Here is a 6,093-nt window from a genome sequence, read left to right as displayed (position 1 = left end):
CAGCTCTAGTCTACGCTGGGAGCCCCTGCGGAGAGCTGTGGGGCTGGCAGGATGAGAGACTCCCAGCCGGTGCCCAGAGTGTGAGCCGGGACTAGGGAGTGAGTGGGGATCCCTGCAGCACCTCAGGAGGGGGAGAGGGAATGGGGAAGGAGGCACACACCTGCTTGGCAGCCCTCCCCTCTCCCGGCACCCAGCTGGAGGAGACACCAAGGGGACTTCCGGCCAGGAGACAGACATCTGGAGTGGACCTTACTCACCTGAGCAGCTGCTGGGGCTTTGGTGAGTGTTTGACCCTGTGATCCACCCCCCCCGCCCCTGTGCCTACAGCCCCCTCTCCTGCCCAACGCTGGGCAAGGGGCAGCCCCATCCCCCATCCCCAGTGAGGCTATGGTGAGGGGCAGCAGCATGTGATGGTAACCCCCGCCCCCGGTACCCACCATATGGGAGGCGAGGGGGCTTTCTGGACCGGAGAGGGGCTCTAGGAGCATGTGCAGTGACCGTGGTGCAAAGTGAGTGTGCTTCTGGGAGGTGCGGGGGGGGGAAGAGGAGGGGTCCCTCCCCCGGAGTTTGCTGCTGCCAGTGTGTGGGGGGGGGGAGTCCTCTCTGGCCCTAGCCCTGGGGCAGCATGTCTGCACCCCAAGCTCCTTATCCCCGGCCCTGCCCCACCCCAGAGCCTGTGCCCCCAGCACCCCAACCCTGAACCCCAGCCCTGAGCCCCCTCCTGCACTGTGAACCCCTCATCCCCAGTCCCACCCCAGAGCCCTCACCTGAGGGGAGAAACACGCAACTTAAATTTGGGGTATTGTGTTTAGTACAATACTTGACTATTTTACACCCTTTAAAGTATATAACTGGTTGTATACAGGTGTTACGAAGTGGAAATGTTCTTAATGTTTTCTCTGAATACTATGTGGGTGCCTCAGTTTCCCCTATGAATTTCTTAAGGATCTAGATGGTGGGATAAGGGGGGGTGATTGTTGTAGAGCCCCAGAGGGCCAGTGTGATGCTGTCTGCACAGGGAATGGCCGACACCCTGTCTCCCGGCAACTGTTGGCCTGGGCCCCTCCCCTGCAAGGCGCCAACTGAAGGTGTTGGAGAACAAAGGGATCAGGTGGCCTGCTAATGCCTGGAAAAGAGACAAAGGGCAGAGGAGGGAGTGTCAGTGCCTGTGTGGACTTCTGGGAAGCGCACGGTGTGGAAGGGGATTCTGGGATGCTCTGGAACTACTCCCTACGAAGCCAGTCAGGACTCTGGGGGAGCCTCCTCTCTCTGAGCAGACTGTCTCCAGGGCAAGAAGCTTACACCTTCCTGGGGCTTACCTCGGAGCATTCAGCATCCCCTTCCACACCATGCGCTTCCCGCAGCGAGTCCACACAGGTGGGGCTCCTAGGGAAGCCAGAGGGTCCTGCACCCCAACTCCGCAGTCAGACGTGACTCTCAGCCAGACGATAAAACAGAAGGTTTATTAGACGACAGGAACACAGTCTAAAACAGAGCTTGTAGATAGAGAAAACAGGAGCCCTCAGTCAGGTCCATCTTGGGGGGTGGGGAGCCCAGACCCAAATTCTGGGCCTCTCCCCATTTCCCCAGCCAGCTCCAAACTGACACTCCCTCCAGCCCTTCCTCTGGCCTTTGTCTCTTTTCCAGACAAGGAGGCCACCTGATCTCTTTGTCCCCAACACCTTTAGTTGGCACCTTTCAGGGGAAACTGAGGCACTCACACAGTATTCAGAGAAAACATTAAGAACATTCCCACTTCGTCACAACAGGTACAACAAAATATAATATATTGAAGCAGGCGAGTGCTGCTTCTGACTTTCCACTTTTAATTGAACCTTGTAATCTTGTGGCGCCGATGCGTTGTAGTTTCATTTTATCCCAGCAACAAATTCTTGATTTGTAGGACCACTAATAATCAACAATGGATAAATTCTTAATAAAGTTACCCAGAGAAAAAGAAGAAAAGGGTAATTCATCAAGTGATGGCCTGAGTTCGACACCCAGCTTTCAAACTGAAGTTATACAAAAGAAAGATGCGGCAAATCTGTGGCAAATCTACAAGATAAGAAAAGGAGTTTTCAGCAGTCTTGGCTATCAAGATTTACGTGGTTGGAGTACAATAACAAATTAAACAGAGCTTTTTGCTCAGTCTGCCAAAACTGTTCTGGAAAGAAGATCTTAATATTTTCTACGAAGGCCGAACCAACATTTATTTCGTCTCGATTTCAAGATTGGAGACACGCATTGCGTGGTTTTACATCACACGAAAAATCCTCCGGTCACAAGGCAGCGGTAATGAAGTCTGCTGCTCTGCAATCACAGGTAAATGTTTCTGCATGAATGTCAGCCAGTTGCAGAAAAGAATCACAATCAGCTAGGACTGCACTGCACAACATTTTCACCAGTGTTCAGTACCTAGCTGAACAAAGTATAGCATTACGTGGACACAATGAGAGTGATTCCAATTTGATGCAGCTCTTGTTGCTACGCAGTACAGATTCTGAGGGACTGAGACAGTAGCGTAAACGCACAAAATACAAGTGGCTGTCACATGAGGTTATTAACGAAATAATCAAAATTATGGCAATGATGGCGCTAAGAAAAAAAAAAGATAAAGGCTTCTAAGTTTTATGCCATTGTAATGGATGAGACTACCGATTTGTCAAGAAAAGAACAAGTACGTTTTTCTTTAAGCTTCTTTTCTAGTGAAGACTGGGAGATTTATGAGGAGTTTATTGGGTTTTACCAAACTGACGCAACGGATGCTGCTTTTCTTTTCAAAATTGTGGAAGATCCACTTCTCAGGTGTGATTTGCCCTTTTCTGATTGCCGAGGGCAGTGTTACGACAGAGCCAGTAATGTGTCCGGCAAATTTACTGGGGTCCAAGCCAGAGTGAAGGATCGAGAGCCGAGAGTGGCATTTGTGCACTGTGCTGCACACTCCCTTAACCTTGCTACGCAGGAAGCCTGGCATAATATTCAAGAGTGTCATTATATGTTTCTGATGGTGAAAGATCTCATCAGTGCCTTCAGGGAGTCACCAAAACGTATGGCAGCATTCAGCGAGTTTCAGAGTGAAGGGGAACCTTCTTTACGACCATTGTGCCCAACAAGATGGACCTTAAGGATCAGTAGAATTAAATCACTGCTCCACAACTACAAGGCCACGATGAACTGCCTAGATGAACTTTTAATTACTCTTCCGATGAATTTGGCTTAAAATGTTGTGGATTCTCGAAGCAACTTCAATCTTTTTCAACATACTTTACACTAACAGTTCTTGTGAAAGCCATGGGTCCTGTAGAAGAAGCTAATGCAAAAATTCAAAGCCCAAGTGTATCATTGACAAGCATTATGAAGAAAATTGGCCTGTTGCAAGAGGTGTTGAGTGGGATGCGCACCGACTCATCATACAATCACTTCTGGGAAACAACAACAGAGAAGGCAAGAAATCTTTATTTAGATGATCTTACACTCCCAAGAAAACGCAAGCCACCGAGATGGTTCAACCATGGAAGCCTTCCTCACACCTTCAGTGACCCCAAAGAGTATTTTCATCAAATATATGTTGAGATCATTGATGCTTGCAAAGTTGCCATTGAACAGAGCTTTTCAACAGAAAGCTTTACGTTTGCAGTAAAATTGGAGAAGCTTATAACTGAGGCAGCAAATGGCTCGAAACAGGACATTGTCCCAATAAGTGAAGCTTCCCATGGTGACATTAATACGGAGAAACTATTTCTTCATTTAGAAATGTTGAGTGATATTTGCAGATCAAGAAATTGCCAGCTTAATTCAGTGAGTGAAGTGAAGCAATTTCTAAAACAAAATGAAGACTTGAGTGACAGGTTGTCAGAAGTTACAATTCTCCTGAAATTATTCTACACAATTCCGACTACAACCTGCACCAGGGCCGCCCGGGGAGGGGGTAAGGGGGGCAATTTGCCCCAGGCCCCGAGCTCTGGAGGGGCCCCCCACGAGAATATAGTATTCTTTAGTATTGGAAATTTTTTTTATGGAAGGGGCCCCCAAAATTGCTTTGCTCCAGGTCCCCTGAATCCTCTGGGCGGCCCTGACCTGCACTGCTGAGCGATCATTCAGTTGCTTGCACCGACTGAAAAATTATTTGCGAATGACAATGGGCCAAGAACGTCTAAATCACTTGGCATTTCTGCACGTTCATAAGAATTTTACCTCTGAATTGGACATTGCAAGTCCCCTGGATGACTTCATTTCAAGAACCAAACAACGACGAAAAGTGTTTGCTGCCTTCTGAAGAACATTGCAAAAGAAGAGGCTATATTTGTTTTAATTTTAGAAAGTATTTGCTTTTGAGGGTTATTGATCAAACAGTGTATGGTTGTTTCCATATTCAAAAGAGTATTAATAACGTTGATATTCTTAGTTAAATAATTTTTTCTTACGATAGTGATATTGTGCAATAAAGAGAAACTTAAACGTTTACAGCTTCCAGTCCATTTTTAGACTATTTAGATGTAAGCAGAGTCCGGATGAGCTCTACCCTGACACCTGGTGGTGAATTATGGCGAGTGTGGAAAAGAACTCCAGGGGCTGATCTTGTTTGCATAGGCACACCCACTCATCTGGCATGAAACAACAGCAACTCAAAGTGGTTACTTTGGCTGATGTGGGATCCCCAGTTTCTCTGTTATTGGGGCAGGAAGAATAAAGTTTTGTTATCCTGATTCTGTGAATCAAGGCCAGTGGAACTGTTGTATGACAGAAAGACTGAGTGAGTCCTTCCCTATTACCTAAGTAGCACTTGCTTGACAAGGGGCATGGGTTACAAAACCCAGTGAATGGAGAGAATACAGGGGAGGTGTTTGTACCTGATGGTATGGGGGGGTGCCCCCCCCAGGTTTGAAACACCAATTGCAATACCTCCTCTCTCCATGGTTGAATGTCAGAACTAATTTTGATTCTATTAGGAGTCTAGTTAGAGGCTTTTGAGCTGAATTCACTTTAGGCCAATGGTGCACTAGCACTGGGGCTCCCCTACTATGAGCTGAAATTGCTAAGAGCTGCAATCACAAAAAGAGCTAAAGTTACTAAGAGTGGAGATCACTGAGTACTGTTAACTAGTGGGGGAGCCTGAAGCTATATTGCTAAGCAGCTGGTGGAGCAATTTGTGGGGACGACTGGAGGAGCAGCGAGTGGCACGGAGCCTTGTGGGGTGGGTTGGAGTGGCCCAAGGAATGGCGAGCGGAGCTGTTTGCGGGGACGGCCGGAGTGACTCACAGGTTGGTGAGTGGAGCGGAACAGGTTGGTGAGTGGAGCGGAGCAGTTTGTGGGACGGCAGGAAGTGGACTGGCTCGTGGTGCAGGCTGTGGCGGAACCCCATGGAGAGACAGCCGGCTGGCCTCGGATCACGTAAGGTGCCCCTTAACACCCTGCGTGCCCCCTTTTACTCTGGGGCTGCACTGACCAGGGACAGAGACTTTGGGGGTTGTTGGACTTTTGGGACTTTGGGTGGTTGCTGGACCCAAGAGACTTTGGGGGGTGTTGGACTTCGGGGACTCTGGGTGATTTTTGGGTTCCTGGATTCAAGAACCAAAGGGAAAGGACACAGCCCAATTTGCTGGGGTGGGGTTTTTTTTGTTCGTGGTTTGTGTTATGAATGCTGTTTGTGGTGTTTTCCCAGTTTAATACTGATGTTGTTTACCTCATGTTATTAAACATTTTCTGCTACACTCAGACTCTGTGCTTGTGAGAGGGGAAGTATTGCCTCTTAGAGGCACCCAGAGGGTGGTATGTAATTGTCCCAGATCACTGGGTGGGGGCTCGAGCCGGTTTTGCATTGCGGTATTGAAACGGAACCCCTAGATACAGAACCCAGCCCTTGTTGCTGCTAACTTAGATGGGCAGAAGGGTTACATAAATAAACCTTTAGATTTCAGATTCTAAAGGATTGGCAACAACGTGATTTGTGGGTAAAATCTGACTGGTATATTGACCTAGGTCTGGGGCTTGCTTCTTTGGGATTGGGAGAACCTTTGTTCTTTTACTGGGATGTTGGTTTTCATAACCATTCGTCCCCATAAGGAGTGGCGCTGGTGGTGATCCTGGGAAACT

General features: G+C 48.2%; 1 long non-coding RNA gene across 1 annotated transcript; it reads left to right on the top strand.

Moving 5' to 3' along the window:
• Window positions 1-204: 204 nt before the first annotated feature.
• Window positions 205-2,045, top strand: LOC117869470. Its single transcript, XR_004643817.1, has 2 exons — window positions 205-279; window positions 1,904-2,045. It is a non-coding gene; the product is annotated as an uncharacterized LOC117869470 (long non-coding RNA).
• Window positions 2,046-6,093: the final 4,048 nt, after the last annotated feature.

This window comes from Trachemys scripta, chromosome 24 (genome assembly GCF_013100865.1).
Source record: "Trachemys scripta elegans isolate TJP31775 chromosome 24, CAS_Tse_1.0, whole genome shotgun sequence".
NCBI lineage: Eukaryota > Metazoa > Chordata > Testudines > Emydidae > Trachemys > Trachemys scripta.
The sequence above is the reverse complement of the archived record's forward strand: the minus strand, read 5'-3'. Positions and strand labels throughout refer to the sequence as shown.